This window comes from Bombus huntii, chromosome 13 (assembly GCF_024542735.1).
Source record: "Bombus huntii isolate Logan2020A chromosome 13, iyBomHunt1.1, whole genome shotgun sequence".
NCBI lineage: Eukaryota > Metazoa > Arthropoda > Insecta > Hymenoptera > Apidae > Bombus > Bombus huntii.
Window position 1 is genome coordinate 11,270,484 of NC_066250.1, and position 25,822 is coordinate 11,296,305.

The following is a 25,822-nucleotide window of genomic DNA, read 5'->3' on the forward strand; positions in this document are numbered from 1 at the left end:
GGAGCAAAGAGCAAGAGAAACAAAAAAGTTACGTGTCGCGTAAAAGCTATCAAGCAAACAGTTTTTGCAATTTTTCTTCCAGAAGAAAAGTCTTAAAAAATTCTTGTTAATGTGATATAGAAGGGCATATTTACGCGAAGGAATATTAGAAAAAAAAGTCAACGCTATTTATTTCTCATATGTTCCTCATATGTCAGTTTAATTAATGAAAAAATAATGCTTGTTTATGATTTTGTAACAATTTTGTGGTTCATTGTGTAACATATCGTAATTAATATTTTGTAGCCATGCCTTCTGGATCAACAACATAGCATAGCGATGATGCATAGATTGAATTGACCGTATAATATAGCCGTGTAGTACTTTATTCCATTCTTTTACTAAATTTGATAGTAATTGTACCGTATTAGAGTTTCTATATTTTTCGTCATTCCATGTTTCATATTTCTCCTCTCTCTTTCTCTCTGTCTCTCTCTCTGTCTCTCCGCTTTATTTACAAACAACACCGCTCGCTTTATTTACACCGGTTTAGGATTGTGGCGGTGGATACCTGTCGGTACGGTGCGGAGCGTTTCGCGTACGGTCGTAGGTCTCTGTTTCTCTTTTAGTATGACGTACTGGTGGTGATGCCCATGAACTTTGCAATGACTACATCACTCCTGGCTTGGGTCATCGTCTCGTATCCTGTCACCTGCTTGCGTGGGTCGGCGGTGGGGCGTCGAGTTTTGCTGAAGAAAGCGCCGTTCCGTGTGCGTCGTAGCGGTAGATCCAGATTGCCACAATCTTATATAATATATTCGCGATGATCGAGGTCTCGGGTAGCGCTTTCACGGTCACACCTCTTTTCGCTGCCAATTTGAGAGGCGTAAGTGTTGTCCGTGATACTTGTAGATGCTGGCTTGTAGATGTCGCTGATGAGGTACTGCTATTTTTCTTCTAATTTAGATGAGTGGAAGAAAAATCGGACTCCGGTCGCCGGGATTTGAACCCGGGTTCCGAACGTTCGTAACCTAAGGCGCTAACTACTTTACGATTTAAAATTGTTTATTGAACCCAAGAATACAGTTTTAGGTACATATTCACAATAAACGGTGAATTTTTGTAATGATATGTTAGGCAAAGGTACCGATACGCGGCGGTACGACGTAGCCATGCTGTGTTATGTGTCGGCGCTTTACATTTTTCGTTGTATAATACAGTTTTTGGGTTTAAGCCGCTGGGGAGAGGAGCTTTTTTATGTATTTTTTTTTATTTTTTTCTGTCCTGAAAACTTGGTCGCAAAACAGGACGCTTCGGTAGTCTGCTTTTTGGGTGCTGTGTAACTTTGGGGAGGAGTGGGATGAGAGGGAGGGGCGGGAGAGGGGGATGTCAAATAGGATTATTTACAAATATTTACAATATTTACAAATATTTACAATATTTACAAATATTTACAATATTTACATTTTACACCTGTGTTATGCGGTGTCAGAATTGAGTTCTGTCGGTTTAATGTTTTCTCTTATTTTGTTATGGGTTCTGTATCCACCAATATTTTTTTGTGTTTTTTCTGTGTTTGTCTTTGGTGTCTTTCCGGGGGAGGGCCATGTTGTATCTCCATCTGGAGTCTGCTGTCTGTCCATTTATGTTTTCTTCGTAAAGTATGGTTTTGATTCCTGTTTTTCTTTTTATGTGATATATTATTGGGATGTTGTTTTGGCCCTGGAGGTAGTTTTTTTCGTCTAGGTATAGGAAAGCTTCTGGGGGGATGTGGCCTGTTGTCAGAGTGTTTTTGTAATATGCGTTGTTAGGAAATAGGCATCTGAAAATTAAGCTGTTTTCTTTTATTTTTGCCGCTTGCGCGAAGTGGTTTCTTATTAGCTTTAGGATGTGACAGTCGATGCGGTGAATGTTGGCTAGGTCGTATATTGTTTTGTTTTTTACATATTTTTTGAATCCGCTGTGTTCGGATCTGTATGTGCTCAGGCAAGCCCTGATGCATTTTCTTTCGAATATGCGGATTTTTTCCATCTGGGAGGCTGATATGTTGTACCAGATTGGGCAGCCGTAGGTAATGATTGGTCTAATTAGTGCTTGGTAGCATAGTATTTTTACTTTGCTGTCGAGATGTTTGAAGTAGAATAGTCTTTTTATTCTCCAGAATGCTTTATTGGCCTTAGCAAGTTGGATTTCGGTATGCTGCTTGTAGTTTAATTTGTCGTCTATGTTTATTCCTAGGTATTTTACGCAGTTTTTGTGTGGTACGAGTGCCCCTTTGTTTGCTTTTTCTCTTACTTGGCATTTTCTGCAGCGTTCTCTTTCTGTTGGGCCGATTTCACTTAACTTGGGTCTCAACAGTATGGTTTCGCATTTGCTTGTGTTGATTTTTAGTTTCCATGCGTGGTAATAGTCGTTTATTTTTTCGAAAAGTTCTTGCAGTTCAGTTTTTATTGTCTTAGTGTTGCGGCCTGTTACGTAGGTGATTAGGTCATCTGCGAAGGCTATGGAGCGTTTGTGGGTGGATGTATTGAGATTAGAGAGGTTTAATAAGTCGCTGTTGTAAATACTGAAAAGTAGCGGGGAATTTACTGTACCTTGTTGCAGACCGTTTGTTATGGAGAATTCTTTGCTTGATGTGTTTAAACCTTCGGTCATTATGAATGTTCTGCTTATGATCATGTCCCAGACTATTTTAATTAGATGTTTAGGAAGGTTTTTCTTGATCAGTTTGTATATGAGACCTTTTTTTTTCTTTCTATTACTGTTAAAGTAATACTACAATACTATAATATACAGGGTGGTTGATAACTGGTGGTACAAGCGGAAAGGGGGTGATTCTACGCGAAAAAAGAAGTCGAAAATATAGAATAAAAATTTTTCGTTTGAGGCTTTGTTTTCGACAAAATCGACTTTGAATTTTCGCTCGGTACGCGTGCGGTACGTTATAACGGATCTCACTGTAGATCGTTATCTCGATGGAAAAATTAAATGAAAAAATTAAAAAAAAAATTTGTATTCTATATTTTCGACTTCTTTTTTCGCGTAGAATCACCCCCTTTCCGCTTGTACCACCAGTTGCCAACCACCCTGTATACAGAATGAGCAAATACTGTTTACTAATATCTTCCACAGGTTTCAACAACATATTCTGAACGTTTTGCTTACGACGAAATAACAAATGCGAAGCCTGGTTATAATATGTCGCTATCAACTGTTACCAAGGCGCCACGGTGGTCACCCGTAACCACCAATAAGATAAACGATCCATTGGGGAAGGATGTTGTCTTACGTCATCAATTTATTATTTGCTTTGAATAATAAAAATACTCCCCTAGCACCCTGAGCGAAACATCTGATTCGGCGTGGTAGTCAAAGTGTTAATGTATTAAAAAATGTATATAGCTCAATGTGTATGAACGGAAATAAATTGAACTTTGTTTATAGAAATCTTCTTGAGTTCGGGTAAAACTTCTTCATACTCAAAACCATCGATAAGATTTTTTAGAAGAATTACAGTTGTAGCGGCACGTGAGTCATTGGACGATTCGAATCGGGAATGACTCATATTGTTGTGCCTTAGAATCTTATTGTTAACGCTGATTCGATCTGATAGATTCAAGAAATAACGAACTCCAGATCAAAACATCATCACCGTTATTTGTAATCGCCAACCGGGATTACATTCGAACTTTTTGTAATAATAACTGTGGTTATAAATAGACGAACGTGCTCTCTAATATCAATATCCTCATCGAGTATCATCGAGTATCTTTTTAGCAAATCATCACGATAGTTTTCATAGTAATCAGCATAGCGAATTATCACAACGAGTTCTACGATAGAATCGAGTGAGGGACGATTGCGACCGACGATTTAAAATACATTGACCATTATATTTTACCACTCGTCTCTTTAATACACTAACACGTTTAATACCACCTCAGTTTTCTTTCCTTCTTTGAGGATATATGTATGAAATTCTATATTATTATCTGTTAAAATTTTTTAATAATGTAAAAATCATTCGAATCTTTAATGCAGACGCGGCAGACATTTTTTGCGATCACTTTAAAACAGTAAAGTTAAAAAAATTTAATTTACCGAACGTCCAGCTGGACAAATTGTAAAGTACAAATTAAATAATAATAATGAAAAAAGAAGAAACTTTAAAGCGGAAGTCTTGAACATTTTTTTTATTTATTTATTAAAATTACAATCAGTTCTCGCGTTGAGAATTTTCAGTAATTTTTCTGGCGTGACGCAGTGACATGGCTGATTATTTATAATAAATTAGTACTTATTATTATATGAGACCTGGGATCCAGACTGTGTCGAAAGCTTTTTCGAGGTCTATTAGGGGGGTCGTCAAGGGTACCCTAATGCGGACCCATCATAAACAGTGGGCCTATTGTACAGTCAAGGTACTGTAGGACCTCACGGAAAGGACCCATAAAATACGAAATTGCTTTATTTTTATGCTACATCTCAGGAAGACCGGACACGCGGGTTTTCCCCAAATGTAAGATCACCCGCGCGCGAACCTTCCCGAAGGCAGCCGGCCTATCCTCAAACATACGTCTTTACCCAATGATCAGTTAGGAACAGACTTGAGACACACCCACCACGAACCTTCCGCTACAACAGCAACATCCCCAAGACTCACTCTTGCACCAGTATTCTAAGAGTCAACACGTAACAGTATTCAGTCAGTGAACAGTATATTTAACAGGATAATCAGTAAACTTACGGACAGTGTATTGAGAGTAGTAAGTGGAATTCAGTAAACTTAAAGACAGTTGTAATCAGAGTATTGAGTGGAATAAATAAGGTGAACTAAATCTCGCTCTTTACATTTATTATAATCCTCCACCTTGGGCGCTAATAATGTTCAAGACTCGCGATAAACAACCGATCAGTTGTGCCTGACAAAAATAATATGACTTTTGCGTTGAAAGCAAAACTTGAGAATCGTAGAGAAAGCAAAAAATGCCAAAGTACTTAGTAACAGATAAATATTAGCAATTAAGTGAAATCAAGATGGCACGGTAGACAAATTCCAGACAGGATTTGGGCAAAACGAAGAAAAGAAGACAATCATAGATTTTGAAGTATTTGCAAATATTAGAACTGTAGCTGGGTATGATACGTCACGTACTAGCTTAGCACAAGCGGTTTAATAGCGGTGTAAATGCACATACACCGTTATGTCCTTATATTTATAACGTTGTAGAAGACTGTATCAATAAATAATGGAATTTTTGAATGTCACTTAACGACAGTTGCTCGTGTATGATGGATTCGAACGTATCGTGGAATTTTAACTAACCGCCGTAAGATTCGTCAAAGGATGGTCAGTAGGATGATTCTTGGCAAATTGATTCGTATCATGTATGTTGTATTACCGATGAAGCAAGTATTACACGAAGGATTTTTACTTTTGTCTGCGCTATTTGATGCTTACTCTATTATTTGTCTTGCTCTACGAATTGCTTGCAATATACCTTCTTAAATTCTTCGCTAATACTTGGGGTTCTGATTAAATAGTAATTTGGAGGTGTTATGGCCCTGCCAGGTGAAAAGAGAATGCGCATTTCGTCCTGGGACTACCGGTGGACTCGTCAGTAAGGCTATGCCCGGTAGTCCCTGCCTTAGACGTAGAGGAAGTCTCGCTAGGTGCGGTATTTGTATCGTGACACCATATATTCGACCGCTAGCGAGACAGATAGACTCGTTGTCGTCGTAGTAGCCCTCTGTTGGCGGTTGGTACCCGCGGATCGCCCGGGAGGTGCTACAACCACGTTGATGCCTCGACCTGTCGGCGTCCTGTTGATACCGATCCGCCACAGTAATATTAAAATATCTGATATAGTGTCCCTTCTATCTCTAACTGTTTGACAAATCGAGTCACCTTACCTTTAGCTATCACTAACTAAGAGCAAATGAAAGTGTTTTATAGATAATAATAAGATAATAATAGAGACTTAAAATGATTTCTCGATGTTTGGCGTATATGTAGTCCTATGTTTGATCAGAAAGAGTTCCTTGTACGTTGCTGCCTTTTAATTTATCGATAAAGGTTTATCATTCTTGCCCACTGTTCTCAAGTTCAGATTGTCTTACTTGGAAAAATAATTCAAAGTACGTATGGAAATTCAGAATTCTCACTAGCGCATGTCATTCGACCTTTTGTCTATTCGTAGTATCTGTCGAAGCATGTATCATGACGTCATTTGTCGGGTGATATTTAATAGCACTGCATTAATTTAATTAAAATTAATTTAAAAAAATTAATACACGTATACGTTTATGTTATACGTATATACGTATCATGTAAATGAGTAAATAAATTATATGTCGGGTTATCGTCAGAATTTAGGGCGCGTAACAGTTCTTCATTTGAATTAGCCATCGTTTTGTACAACAGAGATTATATTTACAGGTACGAAAATGACTTTTACAAAGTTTAACGAACAACCGTGGTGTTTCGACACGCAAGATGCAATTGATAATGTTCTTGGGTTCAATAACGAATCCACGGTCAACGGGATAACTCTTTACTAAGCGTAGAATACTTTTAAGCACAAAATACTATTGCTGGGACGCTCGGTATAAACTGCTCGATGTGTAACTTTCCAAGGCGATCGCACGAATAACAGACTGATGAAAATTTTCCACTGTTTACGATTGCGTTCGTTTGTTTTTACTCGTTGGAAGCATCGAGGAAGTTCTAATCGCCGTTATTAGATAGTTTCTGCCTGGAGCTTGATTATTAATACAACGTGTGTCCCATTATATTGGCACCTCCGAGGTAAAATCACATGTGGCTAGGCTCCTCCTTGAGGCCGTATGCAACCACATTTCCAAGGAGAACCATACAACCACTCCACACCTCCGTCAGGTAAAACGTCCATCCCGTGGCCGTGGCTACGTTCGGCGATCAGTTGTGTCGCCTCGAGCCCAATCTCACTATCACAAACCTCGAACAATTACAATCAGATTGAATGACAACAATTGCTTAATTACGGCTATGATAGAATCTAGGCTAAAGTATTAGAGGATTTCCCCAAAATTTCAAAGGAAAGGCTCCGGTTTCCTTTCATCTCCAACATATATATTATTTATGACCTAGTGTAATTTAATAGTATTCCTTGTAGAAATTTCTGGACTATCGTAGGTACATTTTGTACAGTACAATCGAGTTCTGCTTTTGTTACATAACATATTTTTTTAAAAATATCATTGTATCCTTAAAACCTGCAAACGTCAAAAAAGACGCGAATACTTTCAAATTTGCTTGCCTACCCAATGCCATAGTCAATTTTTCATTTTTTATATTCCACATCTTTGTATAGTTTAATGTATCGTTAAACTTAAAATGTTTTGGACCGTGCACTTTATTACGTACTGGGTAATAATGACATTCTAAATTGCAGCTACTTATATCAATTTGTACTTGCAAATGTATGCATAAATTATTCTGTCTCTTAGATTTATTAATGTTCTTCTCCCCTCATTAACATTTATACGTTGTTACTAAACAAAAAATTAATATACATATGCAGCGGGACAATAAACCTTTCAACAGTTTTTGTCCCGTGACTTGCTACACAAAGCAGGCTCTATCCCTCCAACAAGATGATTGTCAGATATCTAAACATCTTCATTGCATACCTTCAACTACCTTAAGGACCCGCCATAAATCTTTGGATTTCTCTAGTTAAGGTCCTTTAAACCGAACAAATATCTTTTAGTTTAGCATTCCTTAATTTATTATCTATCCTTGAAAGATACGGGAAATCTGGTTTGTCTCACGTATGATTGTAATGATTGTATGCTTTGTAATGAATGATGTTAGCATTCTTCCCCACCCGTCAAGCTGGTAGATTAACTAATAATAGCGATGTTTTCCTCATTTAAGAATTGTTTTATATTCCTGTGGTCTCATTAACGGTTAAACGTCAATAACAAAAAAAAAAAAAATTAATATACATATGTCTTTAATCGGAATATGTTATTTAATATACATATGCATACATATACCTTGTACGTAGATGACCAAAGTACAACATTTATGACATACAAGTTTAAAAATTGTATTCCTTGTAGAAATATGAGAACTATTTGCAAGTATATTCTTTTTACAGTAGAATTGAATTATAATTTTATTACATAATACATGTACTTGAAAATACAGAGTGGTTGGTAGCTGGTGGTATAAGCGGAAAGGGGATGATTCTACGCGAAAAGAGAAGTCGAAAATATAGAATAAAAATGAAAAAAAAATTTTTTTTTTTAATTTTTCCATCGAGACAACGATCTACAGTGAGATCCGTTATAACGAGACGTGACAAAGTGCACGCGTACCGAGCGAAAATTCAAAGTCGATTTTTTCGAAAACAAAACCTCAAACGAAAAATTTTTATTCTATATTTTCGATTTCTTTTTTCGCGTAGAATCACCCCCTTTCCGCTTGTACCACCAGTTACCAACCACCCTGTACATTATCGGATCCTACAAACCCACAAACATCAAATAAGACACAACAATTTTTCCATTTGTTTACGGAAGCAATGCAACAGATCAGGTAAGTTCATTTCATTTTATATAGTCCACTGGTGTGACGTGGTGTGAGGTGTAGGGTGTCAAAGAGATACTCGGCGATGTTCAACAACATATTTATTTAACAATCCTCGCCTTCAACTCGTTTCGTACAAGTCTAACTCATTTTTCGCTTCCCGGTTACAACTCGACTATTCCCATTTCGCAGTTAAAACTCGACTCTCTCGCTTCGCTGTTAAAACTCGAATGTTTCTTTGATCCGATTCGTTTCTTTTGTCGCCCTTCGATATCCCCACTACGCACGCGTTCGTTTGGCGATCGCGACCGTTGCCACGTACGCTTTCTTCCAAATATTCGGCGGAAGGACCGTAGGGATATCAATGTATACTTTGTATCGACGGAACCGTCGGAAGGTTTCGTTGTCGAGTGCCGCTACAGTGTCGATTTCGATCACTTTTGAATATGTTGTAGAAATCGATATTTTGAACAACATTTTCCTATACATATAAGAGCTAAGTTCGCTTAGTTACTCAAATATTCGCGAAAAACTGCCGGTACCACTACAATAAACTATTAAAGTATATAAAAGGCTGTAGTCGTTGGTCTGTGTCAACGTACGCATCAGTAACGTTTAGCTGCCGTCGGTCATTTATCATCTGTTTCTAAACGATAGTCGGACGATTTAAAACCCCGTGTATGCACAACGTATACATGGTAAGCTACAGGAAATGTCTGTTATAACTTATAATTCAAATAAAATTCAAATTCACCAATGTATTAGGTTTGGGTTTGAATTAGAATTTTCAATCCGGTCGCCGAAAAACGCGCAAGGAGCTTGAAATAACAAGTCGATCGACCAATATCGATACACACGCTGCCACAGATTATCAGCAGAATTCACTATAGTAGGACCAGCTATGTTTCATTTAAAGCGAGTTTAGTCTGTATATGTATAGTAAAAAATTGTTCAAAACGTTGAGTTTTACAACATATCCAAATATCATCGAAAGCAAAGTCTAGTCAGCAGCTTTTTTACAGTTTCACCAATCCATTCCTTTTGCCTACAATTTAACAAAAAGATTCAAAAATATTTTTAACCGAGCAACAACTTTCGTACTTTACTTCATCATCTACATACTGCATAATAATTATGTTATAAATTATAGATGCTTATACCAAACTGTGCTTGCAAATACCATATAAATTATTCTTCTTTGTAGATTATTCTATATTCTTTTTTCTGCATTAACATTTGGACGTTTTTAATAAAAAAAATTAATGTAAAAAAATTAATGTGAGATCTAAGTAAGTAAAATTTTTTACACATGAATTAGATTCTAATTTCATCACATGATACATATATTTACAAAAATATGATTGTATCCTCGAAACCTCAAGCAAGACGCATTGTATATTGTCTATTACTTTTCTACAGTTTAACGAGATCAAAAGATTGTGTTCAACCGAATAGCTATTTCCATTAGAATTCTTGCCAATGGAAAATTATTTAAAAATTCTGTATAATTCTTTGGTTTGTATCTAAGAATATGTGACAAAGTTGAACAGTAGAAAATTATGAAAAAAAAATTGACATTACATATGGAAAGAGAGGGTGACCTATTAAACATTTCTATTGGTTTCTATTACAGCTCGTTCGAAAGCAGCGATCACACAATTCCGTATCTTTGCGGAAAATCCAACTCTCGTGCGAATAGTTACTTCCTTTGTTTGTTCGTCTATTCTGATATTTGCAGCCAGAAAAAATCGATGTTAACATTTATTTTTCATTATATTTTGATATTACCGCCATAGAAAAAGAGTATTAACAGAGAGTATTGACCACATCGTTTATTGTAAAACATAGATATCGATTGGGATCTTAACAGATTCTCATGTCTGAATTAAGAAGAATTAAAATAAAATTGTTTAATTATTTTCGCATGTCAGGATCTACTTTTAATGATCTGTTAAAGTGTTAGAGTGGGAAAAGATATAATAAAACAGACTGTGACGAATATAATATAACAAAACGAATACGACTGTGAGATTGAGCATTAGTCTCGAAGACAAATTGTTTTTTATTTTTAATGTAAATAAGTCATTTTTATTAAATATTATAAATAATACTAATTTCAAAGTAACAGTAAGACTAATTTTTTAATTACTATTATTATATACAACCACCAATTTTTACAATTACATCAGACTACGTTGAATATTAAACACTAATTTTTAAAATGAAATACTAAATATTAATAATTTTACAGACTAATATCTAAAATAAACCTAACCCAAACTTTGAAACTAGGAACGAACTAGATTTCAACAAGTTATTACATACATTCAATCAGGTAGCTCGATATAACTCTATAACTGAATCATCGGCTGCTTGACTTATGACAGATTCAGTCGGAGTCATAATTAACCCTTTCGCTTCGGTAGTCCAGTCCGCCGAAGTACTAACACTGAACGGAAACGCACGCCAGAAATACGCACAATGTGCGTGGTTGCTGTATATATGCTTTCCTAAGTCTTAAATAAAAATAATTCTTGTAAAACCCGTATATGAAATATCGTTTCACTGTCAATGGATTTAATAGATTTTTTAGCATGAAACAGTATACGATCGTTTGGATGTTTGAAATACATTGCGTGAAACGTTTTGATGTTGTTTCAACAATGAGCAACTTCAAGAAGTGATTAATCCAATATGTCAATAAAATCAACAGAAAATGTTCTGCCGATAACGAAAAAATATATTATTGGCTATAGACAGCACTTGTATATGCATCATTTGGATGCCGAATTCGTACAATAAATTTTACTACTATATCTAAGGTTTAATTCTTTATCTTATTTGTGAAACGTTTGAAGTGCGACACTAGGAGATCACCGGTGATCTGTCAATTTCGTAATTTCTTGTGTCTCCTACGTGACAACAGCAACGACGGCGACACCTATCGAGAGTGAAAGTAATATCGAAGTATACCTTATCATGACATTTCCGGGTCAACAAACTTCAAAACTTGATTCTTCTTTCTCTTAATATTCTTAGCTATCTTTTTTTTTTAAATCTTATAATGGTAATCTATTTTAAAATGTGTAATCTTTGATAAATGCATATCAGTAAAATTTCATATGAAGAAAGTTTTCGGGAATCTGTATCATATCCAGCGAGCAGAAACTGACTTGACGGAAGTCGACGATAATGATAATCTTTTTTTTGTATATGGTTTGTTTTTACCGATAACTTAGACTCTTTCTCTCCTCGTTTCTACCTTCTACAATCGTTACAAGCTCTCCCAACAAAAAATATCTTCGTAATACATTATAACGTAATACACTATATCGAAATACAATATAACGTAATACTATATAGCGTAATACTATATAATGTAATACTATATAGCAAAATACATTATAATGTGTGGCGGCATTCAACAGCAAATACCACCACTCGACACTAACTAATGTCGGACGACGGCAGCGCAGTGGTTAGCGTCCTTAGGTTACGAACGTTTGGGAGCCGGGTTCAAATTGCGGCAACCGGACTCCGATTTTTCTTCTACGCATCAAAAACGGAAGAAAATCAGCAGTACCTCATCAGCGACATCTACAGCCAGCAGCTACAATTATCACGGACAAACTTAATACTATACGTATGTCGGGTTTACATTAGAATTAGGGTTAGGGGCGTGAAACGAATCTTCGTTTGGGTTACACGTTGTCGTTATGCAATAGAGAAGACATTGACTAGTGCAAATACGATTATTATAGAACCGGACGAGTAACCGTGGTAGTTAGGTACTCGAGAAACTAATGACAATGATCCTAGGTTCAATAACGAATCCGCGGTCGACGGGATGATAGATGAACGCACTCACAAAATCTAAGTCGGATGCGTAATATTCACTGGTCGTAAAGGGTTACTCCTTTCATCAGTGAGATCGCGAGCGAGAATGTCTTTCCCGTCCCGATGATGCCACAGAGGAAAACTATAATGGGGTGTGTCTAAGGACACGAGATCATCGGATTCGTCGAGAAAAGCCTTCGTTCAGAAAGTAAGGGAAATTGGCGTTGCTGCTAATTGGTCAATCTCCTTATCGGTGGTTAGAAAAAGATGCTAGCAGCCCTCGAGGGAAAGTTGCTAGTGGGAGACGCCGCTCGTTGAAAAATAGGTCTCCCCTATTTTCCCGTAATTGGGACAAAGACTGTTTGTCTGTTTGAAGGACTTTAGTTGACTAAATCTTAAGATTTATAACGGGCCCTCGGGCTAGCCGAACACGTACTGCGGAGACGCGTCGGCATCTGGTAAACATCCTGCCCGGAGAATAGGATCTGCGTGTGGCGAGCTACGGGACAGAAACCGTTGGAATGTTTACTGCCACGTGTTGCTACAAATCTTTCTTTTAAGGAGAGCTATAGGATTATTCAATGCCTTTTGTTAGATGGAGAGTTCGTCCCGTTGACCGCGGCTACGTTCGGCGACTAATTGTCGCCCTGAGCCCAAGCTCATTGTCACAAGTCTCAAACAAATACAATTGGGTAGAATGACGGCAAATCGTTTAATTACAACTGTAGGTTTTAATTACAATGTTTTTATGGATTTTCCCGAGGTTTCAGAGGGAAGGCACCGGTGTCTTCTTATCTCCGATATATATATGTCGGAGATGGAAGGACAGCGGGACTTTCCGTCGGGAATGCTGGGAAAAACCTTCCATCACCATAGTCAAGATTTTAATGTTTAAGCCATAAAAATAAGGAAAACAACTTTTAATGTTCCAACCTGGCGTTACGACGATGGGTTCAGGTTTAAGGTGACATAACGGGTCACCAGACGTAGCCGCGGTCACGGGAGGGCCGCGTACCTGACAGAGGTACGGAATGATTTTATGACTCTCCTTAAAAACAAGGATTGACCCGAGAAGCGGGGACAGGAGTATATAAGGGTAGGTTCATCTGGATTCAGGGAGTTTTTAGTTAGTCGTTGAGCGAGTTGCCGAGTAAGTCACGCTGATACTGGTCATCCCGTGGATCATGGATTCGTTATCGAACTTGGATTCGTTGTCACCATCATCTCGGACATCCTATTGCCGTTACTCATAGTCTCTTGTAGTGCCCACATTCGCACTGATAAACACTAACCACATCCGCGACGGTAAAGTAAGTAAAGGTTCATAGAACGCCCCAAAGTGCCAACCTGACTCCGACATATATATATATAATATATAACGTAATACTATATAACGTAATAGATCATAACGCAATATAATGTAACATACATAATATAATATAACGTAATAAAATACCACGAAATATAGTATAACGTGACATAATATAACGTACCCTAATATAGTGGAGTATAATATAATGTAAAATAATATAACGTAATACAATACCACGTGATATAATATAACGTATTGTGATATAATATAAGGTAATATGTTATAACGTAATATAATATAACGTAATACAATATAACGTAATGTAATATAACGTGACATGATATGATATAACATAATATCATATAACGTATTACAATATAACGTTATATAATATAACGTAATATAATATAACATAATACAATATAACGTAATGTAATATAAGGTAATACAGAATAACGTAGACAAAACGTCAATTCGTATTTCTACTACTTTTAATTATTTCTTTATTAGTGATTTAGTAACAGCTCGAGTCGGTGTGCAAGATATGATTTGTTACTGATCGGCTGAAGTAGTACGATTTTTAAAAAATCATCGCAACTGGCCATAATTATTTGTTTAAAATATCAATATTCATTTTCGTTTTTACTAGTAATTTTAACTTATATAAATATACTTGTGTTTATACTTATTTGATTTCATATATTGGTAGTTTATTTAAATAAATTAATTGAGTTGTTGAAGTTAATTTACATGATTGTTTAAAAGAATGATCTAAATAATTATAAAATAAATAAAATTTAAGCTCGACTCGATTCTTAATTATTCATTATGTATGCCATAGCCTAACATTTTATGATTGGTAGAAAATAGCCAGAAATATTCAGTATGTGGACCAATTATGGTTAATTACTACATTTGCCATTAGCCAATCGGTGCATCATTACAGCTCCGCTATCAGCCAATTCCCTATGGCCATGGTCTAGAAGACAATGTGGCGTCGAGTGATGGGACATTGTATGTGCCGTGTCTTATAATTTTAAAAAGCCCGTAAATCCGTAAGTACTTAGATGTATGTGTTTCCAAAGTGATTGTAGTAAAATATATATTGTGTCTAGTCTTGCGATAGTGTTTTCAGATTGCCGCGTCACAGGATACGCGGAGGGGAGGCTTCCAAGATCTTCTGCATACTAGCATTCCTTCCACCATTGTGGGGCAATATATTAGCGTTTCCTACCAGAATGAGACGTGTTTGTGACGTTAGTATCGTTCCTCAAATGAGTATTTTTATGTAGTGTTATGTGTCTGAGTGCGTTGTGCAACTCCGCTTCATTTTTCGTTTCTTTATCATTATTCATAATTTATCACGTTTTCATCGTATTGTGATAGCATTTTCCGTGGAGAAATTTATTTTCACAAGGAAGTTTAATATATCTCAGAAATTTTGGTGCATCGAATTTTCCGTAAGTAATTTCGTTAACTGTTTCTAAAGTTATTTCGTATATTATTTGTTCGCTAATGGGTCTTCGGTCATTACCTGAGTCAATGCCTGCCACAGCGACCTCCTTTGTTATCGTGAGAGGAAAACATTTGTCTATTGATCGGGTACCTCGGCCGTTAGAATTTTAAATAATTTTAAGTCATGGATTAAAATATTAATTTATTTAATTTAGTTTTAAATTCAATAATTCTTTAATTATTATTAAATTATTTTAATTTAAGTAAATCTTTACATATTTTTAAATTATTAACGTTGGTAAGAAGTCAATTTCACCACTGTCTGAATTTAATTTTTTATTTTTTAAAAATTCTATTCATTTATTTGTTATTCTTAATTCATTTATTAATTTTATTTCATCTTTGGATTAAAGATTTTATTAATTCTTGTTATATATTTGATTTAGTTCTTTCAACCATATAAAATGTTGTTCCGTCTTCTAAGTCGTTAGCTCATTGGTTTTTAACAGTACTAATTATTTTTCTTCATTCATTTCGAACCTTCTTTAACTTCTTACTGTATTAATTTACTTCTTTAGTTATTTTCTTAAAAACGTTGTTACATTTTATTTTATTTCTTGTATTTTCGAGTCATTTTTGGTTTTTGTTATTCTTTGGTATCCTCTAGCTGTCAAGAAATGGAAGAAAGGAATTCCCTGCTTCCTGAATAGCTGTTATGTATCAGATTTTAATGCGTTTATTCTTTTTACTTAATGACTTTCCTAATTTGACAGGAATTTTCCTCGACTAATCTAGATTTTTTATTTTAATTTTTCTGAGACAACCTTAAGGTGCTTAGTGGTGGCTCAACTACAAATTACACGCTCGTGGATGGTCCAGTTGCTTCAACTTCACATATTTTTTGTATTAAAAGAACTTATGGGCAAAATATAATATGTAAGGAAGGTGTATGTTATGTGCACGCGTCATTGCACTGGGGGATGCATTCCTTAAACAGGACTTGATTCCATTGCACGTTCAAGAAAGCATCTATTACCCCATGGCATAGTTAGTTTTATATATTGCGCATAAGACTCTTGTATTTATTATATTTATTTATTTCTTCATATCCATAATTTGTGAGTGTGTCTAACATTTGCTGCAGAATGATCTGCTGTACAAATATGACAAAAGTAGGTTACACATTTAATTAAACAGTGTTGAGAAATATCATTTAGTTTCTATTCCATAATATATTTCATTGATTATTCTGTGTATTTGTTCAATGGTTATATGTTTATTCCTGAATCAGGCATCCAAGGTCAAAATAAAAGAAAATAAGACATGAAGAGAAGAAACAACCAAAGAAAACTCAAACACAAAGTATTATAGGCTAAACATAAATTTAATTAATTACAATTAATGCTGCCATACGGCACATACAGCTTCCTCAAACATGCACCTATCATACAAGCCCGACTCAGTCAACTACCTCTCATCCAGCAAGACCATAATTCTTACTAAGTCGACAAAGGCAATGTTGTATGATGGTTTCACGTTGTATATCAATATTGTTGCTTTTAGATTCAAGTTCATTGCCAGTAGTAATGGTAATGGTTGCTTTGTGTCAAATTTGGTCATATCAGCTATTGTTTTTACCTGATGGTTCAGCATTTGTAGTTCCTCTGCTATGCTTTTGAAATAATTTTGCAAGTAAAGTCCTCTAATGACAATTTTACAGTTCTTTTCAATTTTAATTTGATATGTATTATATCCAGCATATTTATCTTTAAGTACCTGAGTCACTTTGTGAAATATGTCATGAATACTTGTCTGTACCTTGAGTTGATTTAATTTTAGCTGTTTTAGGCTATAGTTGTCGATTTCTGCATTGTCATGTAGGGGTTGACTTTAAGAGATAATTCTATTATCTGTGCATCCATATAGATAACACGTGATTTAGTGGTTTTAGTTGTTGCTGAGATTTGTGGTTCTATGGTAATTTCCTTTGAGAGTAAATTGAAGGAATTGTTGAAATGAGTTTTGTATCGCAAGGAAGCAAATGGAATTTCGAAATACGAAAATAATAAAAAGAGACTGGATTAATATAATATCAAATTGTTATGCAGGAAAACAATTTATTATTTAATATAATTTATTCAACTTAACTTGTTATTCAAGTTAATTCAGTAAATTAATATAAAATTTGTAAATTATTTATTTATTGCTGTATTCTATTATATTAAGAGCAAATTTATTATGGTTCTTCCCATATTTTATATTTTTATTATGATTGATAAGATATTTGCAGTTATATGTTTATATGATATTTTTGTTTCATTTTTACCTATAAAACACATAGAAAAGGTTTGTATAAAGATTTGCATAGTTATCTAAATTGAAAGAGTGAGGTATTATATTAAAGCCTGTCTTGTTGTTACTTCTAATAATATTTATCTTAAAATATGAAACTTACTAATGTATATAAGTTATTCCCATACATACTATATCATGTATCATATTACAAGTACTAATATACATTTTGAGGATTTAAATTTGGAACGTTCTTACTCATCTGTTAAAGCTTAATGTCAAAGTAAGCTAGTCAACATTTAATTTACTAAAAAATTGAATAAAAAGTTAATCGGTAAGTAACAGAATTATGCTTTTAAAACATTATATAGTTTAGTAATTTTGATTACTTCCGTTCTAAATAAACTGATTCAAATGTCTATTTATTTAAATATTTAATGTGGCCGCACATTAAATTAATCTAAATGTTCAACTTTCCTGGATTCTTCCGAGTTAAATGGAATGGCAAAGGACAAGCACACGGTGTTTCATTGCTTTCTGAAATTCTCCAGGTATTTACGCCTCTAAATCCTAGTCCCTTACCCAACTCTTTTCCTGCCAGGGTTGCCCTATTACCATTTTACAGCCACATCGCTTGCGTTACGTTGCGTTGCGATACGTTACATGAGTGACACAGCGTAGGTTGTAGGTCGTAGGTTGTAGATTAATCACAGTCTGTAACTCACAGTTACACGCACACTCAAATGTATTTCAGTGGTGAAATTTGCGCAACACTTTCTTGTAACGAACTGAATAATAAATCATTTAATATAAGTTAAATTCTTTCAATAAAATTATTTAAAAATTAAATTAATAAAATAAATTTCAATAAAAGGATATTTATTCATATAATTATTGTATATATTGTAAACAATTTCATTTATTCATAAGTTATTAGTGTGGGTAATTGCACAAATATTTTACGTTTCTAAAATTTTATAGATATAAAATATAGAATACAAAGAAAAAAATACAGAATACGAAAAAGATACAAAATACGAATGAAATGTAGAATATCAACAAAGTATAGAAAATTAATAAAATGCAAAATACAAATAAAATATAAGGCCAGTTTAACAGACGGTATTATCACTATTATCCGTTTCATGGAGTTTAAGAACATGAACGTGTTCCTGTAGTATTGGTTCCTTTTTGTACATACTATTCTTGAAAGGTTGTAGCACTTTGTTAGTTATTGAGTTAGTTATAACAACATGCATTAGTATTTCTGAAATCTAATTGGATTTTGCTTAATGGAGTAACTATTTCTGGCTTTAATTTATTCCGACCTCTCGTTTGTATTTCGTTCACTGAAAAGAAAAAAATCTTCCTATATTTGTATCAGAATCGGGCATAGACAAACACAAAATTGTCAATCTGGAAATGTTTACTTCTTTGTTTCCCCCACTGGAACCTTTTAGTTTGTTAATTTTATTCCAAAATTATGAAATATTAAGTTTCAGATCATTTTGTTCTTCAGTTTGTGGAAATTGGAACGCTTAAACAGTACCACTCATGCAAACATTCTTGTTTATTAACTTTTACTCGAAATTTACCGATATACGATATCGGTATACGAAATACGCTGTTCCTGTGGAAAAGTATACAACGATAAAACTGGTAAAAATGTAAGTACACGCTTGGAAGAACATGAGAGGTGCTCTAGACTGGGCTACATACATTCGGCCATAGTAGAGCATCAAAAGAATATCAGATACAAGATCTTATTTTATCTCGAAAACTAGAGGGCATTTTTTGTGAAAATACAGGGAATCCATAGAAATATTAAGAACCCCAGATATGCACATAAACAGTTGACAGAGATGCGCTGACTTTTAACGCTATTTCGCTTAGAGCACCTTGTTCCTAATCTTTTAATTATTCATCTGAACAATTTCAAATTTTCGTTACTGGATTACTGATGCGCAATACGAGCTGTTTGTAGAATTATGAGGGAGGATATACAATGTATGAAGAATATATACGCATGACCGCACATCAATGTCAATACGTTTTTAGACCCCTGATGGAGTCTGTAATGTTGTCGAAACGTCAGGAAGCAGTACCTCCAGGAAAAGTATTCAATTTGAAAGCTTGAAACAACGCTAAGGAATCAGATTCTGAAAACCTCAATATGACGTAATTCAAGGTACGTATGGAGTTTCCAATAGAATATACGAAACGTATTGGTAAAAAATAATTTTCAAGAATTTTTTGCATTAATCGTCGCTCATTGTGTCAATGCCAATGTTGTCTCAAATCTTTCGATATTTGGATTGCCTTGTAAATAAAAAGAGAAAGTCAGCTAACACCATTGCTGTATATAATTAACTAGAGCCGAGAGCGTAACAATAGGAAGGAAGGAGATCTGGTGAATGAAAGTTTTAAAAGATTGTTTTCTTACTGTGGATATACATACATAATGCAATAAATAACGGCAATCTGTTCCTTTTGCTAATGCATGGCTCTTTCTTAACATAGGTATTGTATCTCAATAAAATTTTTTGGTATAATCGGGAGAGTACTTCTTTTCTAAAGCCTGTGATAATCAATGATACCAATTTGTAGATCAATGTACCAATGTGTAGATATAAAAAGATTATTATCTCACGAAGAATTATTTTTTCTATTCTTGGTATTAATTTCCTTCAGCGCTTACATTCTGGTTTATTTGAAATATTTATTTGAAAAATTTCAAATAAGAATATTATTTATCGACAGTTCTCAATTTTTTGTTGTAAATTATTGAAAATGTGTGACATATTAATCGAATTCTTTTATTTATAAGTTAATACATGTTATTATAGTAGTTAATACATGTTATTATAGTAACGTGCTACTGTGATTAAAGGATTGCAATATAAACGGTTTTAATGTAAAGGATCCAATATATAGAGGGCTCAGAAACCAATCAGTGTAAATCACAAAATATCTTAACGGAGATCATTAATTGTTTATAGAGTGGACTGTAAAGAAATGTTGAAAGTAACTGCTAATTAACACGTGAAGAATAATTTATATTTATATTTATTACATTTAATACACGCAGAAACTGGTTACACAAAAGATTGCTATTAGTATTTTAAGACTAAAAAGAATATGGTTTTATTTGTTAAATATTGACTTATGTCACGTGTTTACCGAAAATTTGGCAAGTCAATCTATGTACTCATCTGAATCATCATTTTTCGTACTACTTGTTGTATGATTTTGATGTTTGGTGATTTGATTGATTTGATTTGATGGTGATTCTGTTTGATGTTGTCAGATTTCCATAATCTGGTAATATGGACGTATGAATTTCATAAAATCCAACGTGTGTTTTCTTTTAATTTTTTTTACGATTACGTTCTGTATACAGAATGTCCTGTACAATGTTCGACAAATTTGGAGACCTTTCTTTTGACTCTTTTGTAATATTTATTTCATAAAATGGAAATTCATCTTCTAAAGCTTTTTTTTTACAAAAATTAGGTCTTGATGTATTTTTGTAGTATCTTAGTCATTTTATATTCAATTAGTTTACCTTACGTTCATGAGACTTAGTTTTTCTATGAAAACAGTAATTTTTCAGATTTTTATTCGAGAAAAACTCTTCCTTCTTTCTTCGTTTTAGCAACAGTAGCGAGTGGTTTCGAAACTGGTATTTTTAATTGTTGTAAGATTTTGGTAATTTTCGCTATAGAATCATTAAATTAATTTGTTTAATCACGTAATAATGAGCGGATTTATTTCACCATGCAAGTCTCTATAGTGCAATAAATCGAGCATGAATCGGATGCGTCACTTGAAAATGCATGGAACTTCAAGAACTAGAGATCATAATGACACCGTTCGTCGGTAGAAATTAAGTTTTGCTTCGTTTCTTATCTTGTAATTATTGGTCCAATTTAGTTTATTATAAATTGAAGTACTGCACTCATGCGTATAAAATTCTGAAATTGTTGGGTATCTTCAATTTGAAGCTTTTTGGAATTTGAACTTGTTCTTGTTTTGAACTTGTTGTTTGAACTTTGTAAGTGATACACATTCTCCTAATTCTTCCTTGCGATTAATTCAAATCCTGATACTGTAACTTCCCTTGTGCGTTAGTTTTGCTTTTCTTTTTAACAGTTTGACCAATAATAAGGGCATTTATTTTTTGATCATTCATGATTACACAGTACTTCATCTGCATTTCAATGTAAATTGCAAAGAATCTCATGTGACTCGCATAAACGAATGGACATGATTCTGCGAATTTGTATTGACCACATGAGAGTAAAACTTATCGAATTTGCTTTCAAATGGACACTTAGTACAACCAAAGAGAAAATTTCCTCTCTGGCACAACCTTGTGCTGATTGTTTCCTAGACGCGGTACAGAATCGACATGACATGCAATGCTTTTTTGTTTCCCACGTTTTGGGTGTTACCCACTTACCACCTCTATGTCACATGTAACGTTATCGCTTCAAAATCTGCTATTTCTCCCGATCTGGTCGAAATTTTGCAAATAGCTTCATTTTACGTTGAAACAATGTTCGCTGGAAGGATTTTTGGCGATTCGAAAGCCAAGATGCAAAATTTTGTGAAACATGATGTACTATTGTAGCGCTGCTCTCTGTAATTTTGAAAACTTCCATGCTTTGATCTCCTTGAAATTCTGAAAATAGGCACCTTTTAGAACCAAGACAGCAAAAACAATATTTACGAGAAGGATTTTTGGTAGCTTAAAGGTTACGACTAAAAATATTGCAAAAAACGTTTTACTATTATAATGTCACTTCCTGTGTTACCGACATAGCGTACAATAAGATTACAATACTGGTTAAAATAACAGAAGCCTTCGCAAACACTTTGTAAGATACTTCTAAAGAACTGTTCAAGTTACTGACATGCAAAATGTTCATGCTATATTTCATTCGTGTTTCCTATTTTCTATCTTTCATGTCTATTCGCTTAGAACTGTACCTTCAGAGATTATATGTAGTACGCGTTATTTATATTTATCATACACTTTTTGAATTTGTTATTTAAGTCTGTTGGTTAAATCCGTTAGTTGAGTCTTTATTTAACTATTTCTTTCATACTTTTATATTATATTTTACTTTATCGATAAAACTATGAAATATAAAAATTATAAACTAGTCAACATAAAATTGAATTCGCTTAAAGAAGTCGAAAATATAGAATAAAAATTTTTCGTTTGAGGTTTTGTTTTCGAAAAAATCGACTTTGAATTTTCGCTCGGTACGCGTGCACTTTATCACGTCTCGTTATAACGGATCTCACTGTAGATCGTTGTCTCGATGGAAAAATTAAAAAAAAAAATTAAAAAAAATTTTTATTCTATATTTTCGACTTCTTTTTTCGCGTAGAATCACCCCCTTTCCGCTTGTACCACCAGTTACCAACCACCCTGTATATATACATAGGTCATTCAAGGATTAAAATGGATCGTATAAACTTATTTTCCCTTGCTAAGAAATTAAGTGATCACGAGACGACAATTGAATGACTTAGGATATTCAATAAATTCCAAGAAAAAAATGGTGTGTGAAACACAAGAAACAAGTGATCTGTGTCGAAGAAAAAGAAGGTTTAGGCCCGTTTCGATGTCGCAAATGTGAGAAATATGATCATATTGCAGTAGTATGCAATACATTGTTGTTATTATTATCTAGTTTATATTATATCACATTGTGCATTTTATGTGAAAATAGACTGCTAACTGGTTAATAATAACGTACGCTTTTGCACGTCGGTTTCCTTTGAACAAACGAAACGTGATCGATAGCTAAACAATTTCTTCTGAAAAAATTATGGACAGATTTCATTATGTAGAAAAGTTTGTACTATACAACAGCAATCTTTGTTATAGTTTCTTTTGGTTTTTTCATTTTTTATTTCATGTGTATCTATGTGAATATCGTAATATACAGTGATCAGTAATTTGCGTAGAAAGTGTACGTAGTTAATGCTAGATAGCGTTTGACCACATTTAATAACACCTCAAGAATAATTAATGTGTGATGTTTTTATGAACACCCGCGCACGGGACGATCGCGGTGCGTATATAAGATTTGTATAAACATTGTTTATATGTGCTATTATTTACTAATTGTTTATGAAGGCAAAAGATCAGAGGAAACATTAATCCTCTCTACTCAAAAATTCAACGACGGTTTAATCTGCGATTTTTCCCTTCATCTGCAGGATGGTTTACGTCTTCAAATCTTCAAATGACTAATCTTCTTCTCTACGACTTGCACGAGGTAAGCTGCTGCCCGTGTAACGTTCGATTTGAGGATCCCTGTGCATGCTGCTGCTTAAGCTGACCTATTTTCGTTCGTGTAAGAAGGATCAGTCGCGCACAGGGATATTTCGGCTAATATTTAATTGTCAATAACTAAAAAACGACGCCAAAAGCGCAATTTCTTCATTCTTGATTTTCATTGTATTTTAGCTCGATGGATCACCTCTTCAATTTTTTTTACACCTGTAGCCGAATGTGTAGCCCTCGATGGGCAAATACGTCGTCGGTCGTCTTGGAATAATCGTAGAAACTGATGGATGCAAAATTGAACGAATTTGCGGGAAGGATCATGAATTCTTGATGTGATATGTATGATATATATGATTGATATATACCTACATATACTGAAAAATATCACCAATATTAGATATCGTATTTCATAGAGTTTAGTTCAGATCTCATTATACTGGCCGCCGTGGTGTACAGTTAAGTTCAGTCTGCTAGAGTATTATCATCTAAAGTCACTACCTAAGTCTGAACCTTGATGACACATTTATGGTTCCGGCTATCGACTCATACAATACTCTTGAAAATGCGTCAGCCTTGACACGTGCATTTTCTTTATAGAGGAGTCAACAGTAACATACGTATGCAGTTATATCAGTTTTTTATTGATTTACACGTAAAAGGTATTCAACTAATATGTAATATGATTAAATTATAAACAATTATATGGTTTATTAATAGTGAATAATATAGATGAAATTTTTATTATATTCATGCAACTTCCATATCCCGTTATATTTCAGTCACGAATTCTTTCTATTAATATCGTCATTAAACTTGTATGAACAAATTGGATATGTTTACGAATTTTAATTATCTGCAAATGTAAGAAACATATATAATCGAAAGTAACTATATGATCTATTTTACTACAGCCACGATAGTCGACGAATACAAAATGATACGACTCGCTCGCCGTTTTGGAAAGGACTGGTGAAGGAAACGGTCTCCTTGCCATCCTCTGTGATCTCGTCCCTTTGATCCTCCGCGTAGGCACGATCATATAAACAGGTCTCGACACTCGCTAGGGAAAATCTTCGGAAAATTGAGTTGTAAAAAATTAACATGGAAGACAAGAAAGTTCTCGTTCTTACGAAATCGACAGGGATAGAGTGCCTCTGTCTCTGTATCAGACATTCATAGCATCTCAGGCATGCGAAGAACAAGAACCTTCTTCTCTTTCATGTTGATTTTTTGCAACTAGTTCCGACTCAGTTTTCAGACGATTTCCCCTATGCTTCGGTATATGAGTGTCGAGACCTGTTTATATAATCTTGCACGTGGATGCCTTTACATGGCATAATACACGTCCATTCCAGGCATCCTCAGTAAGGCGTGTGGGCCGATACGGAGACAGCCGTTTGATAACATTGACATTGATTCTAAGATACATTTTCTTACACAAACATTTTCTATTCCTATAACACATGTTGATATATATTACTAAAAACTATATTTTCGAACAAACACTCGATAGAGAAAGGAAGAAGAATATGTAAAATATTCTTTTTCTACTTTCCTCATCCACTCATCCACTTCTTCCAATACGCTTTTTTTAATTTTAGAGAATCTTTGTAATTACGCAATGTGGTCAGTAAAGTCAGTGTTTGCTACGTTATATTATTTTCAATATTCTTTAAATCACGTAGCTCTTATTAAATTTAATTACAATATCCATACGCGAAATTAGAGCCAGACTGTTCGTCGATCGTTAGTTGCACGGACGTGTTAGTAAACTTCCCTTTTCTTTTTTTGTACATCCTTGTTTTAACATCCTTTATCAGTAGTAGAGTCACAGGCTCCGTCAGAGGATACGCCCCCCCCCCCTGGAAATAAAAAATAGTAACTATTTCTGTATATTGTACTCTATTTTATTTTATTATTCGTATTTTGTTTGAACACAAACTTTTATTATGCACGGCAGGCACTGTTCCGTTCTTTTTAAATACTGCAAATAAGGCTAGCTAGAGGAAGGTATTCGTGAGATGATACATACATCACATATATATATATATATATATATATATGT

The 25,822-nt window shown here is 34.4% G+C and overlaps 1 long non-coding RNA gene across 2 annotated transcripts; it reads left to right on the forward strand.

The window, feature by feature from the left end:
• Positions 1 to 12,197: 12,197 nt before the first annotated feature.
• Positions 12,198 to 24,091, forward strand: LOC126872694 (uncharacterized). 2 transcript variants are annotated; one of them, XR_007692130.1, is made up of 4 exons: positions 12,198 to 13,975; positions 14,650 to 14,758; positions 14,830 to 14,959; positions 23,688 to 24,091. It is a non-coding gene; the product is annotated as an uncharacterized LOC126872694 (long non-coding RNA). The 2 variants fall into 2 exon arrangements; XR_007692129.1 differs by lacking the exon at positions 23,688 to 24,091 and having other exon boundaries at positions 13,555 to 13,975; positions 14,830 to 16,352.
• Positions 24,092 to 25,822: the final 1,731 nt, after the last annotated feature.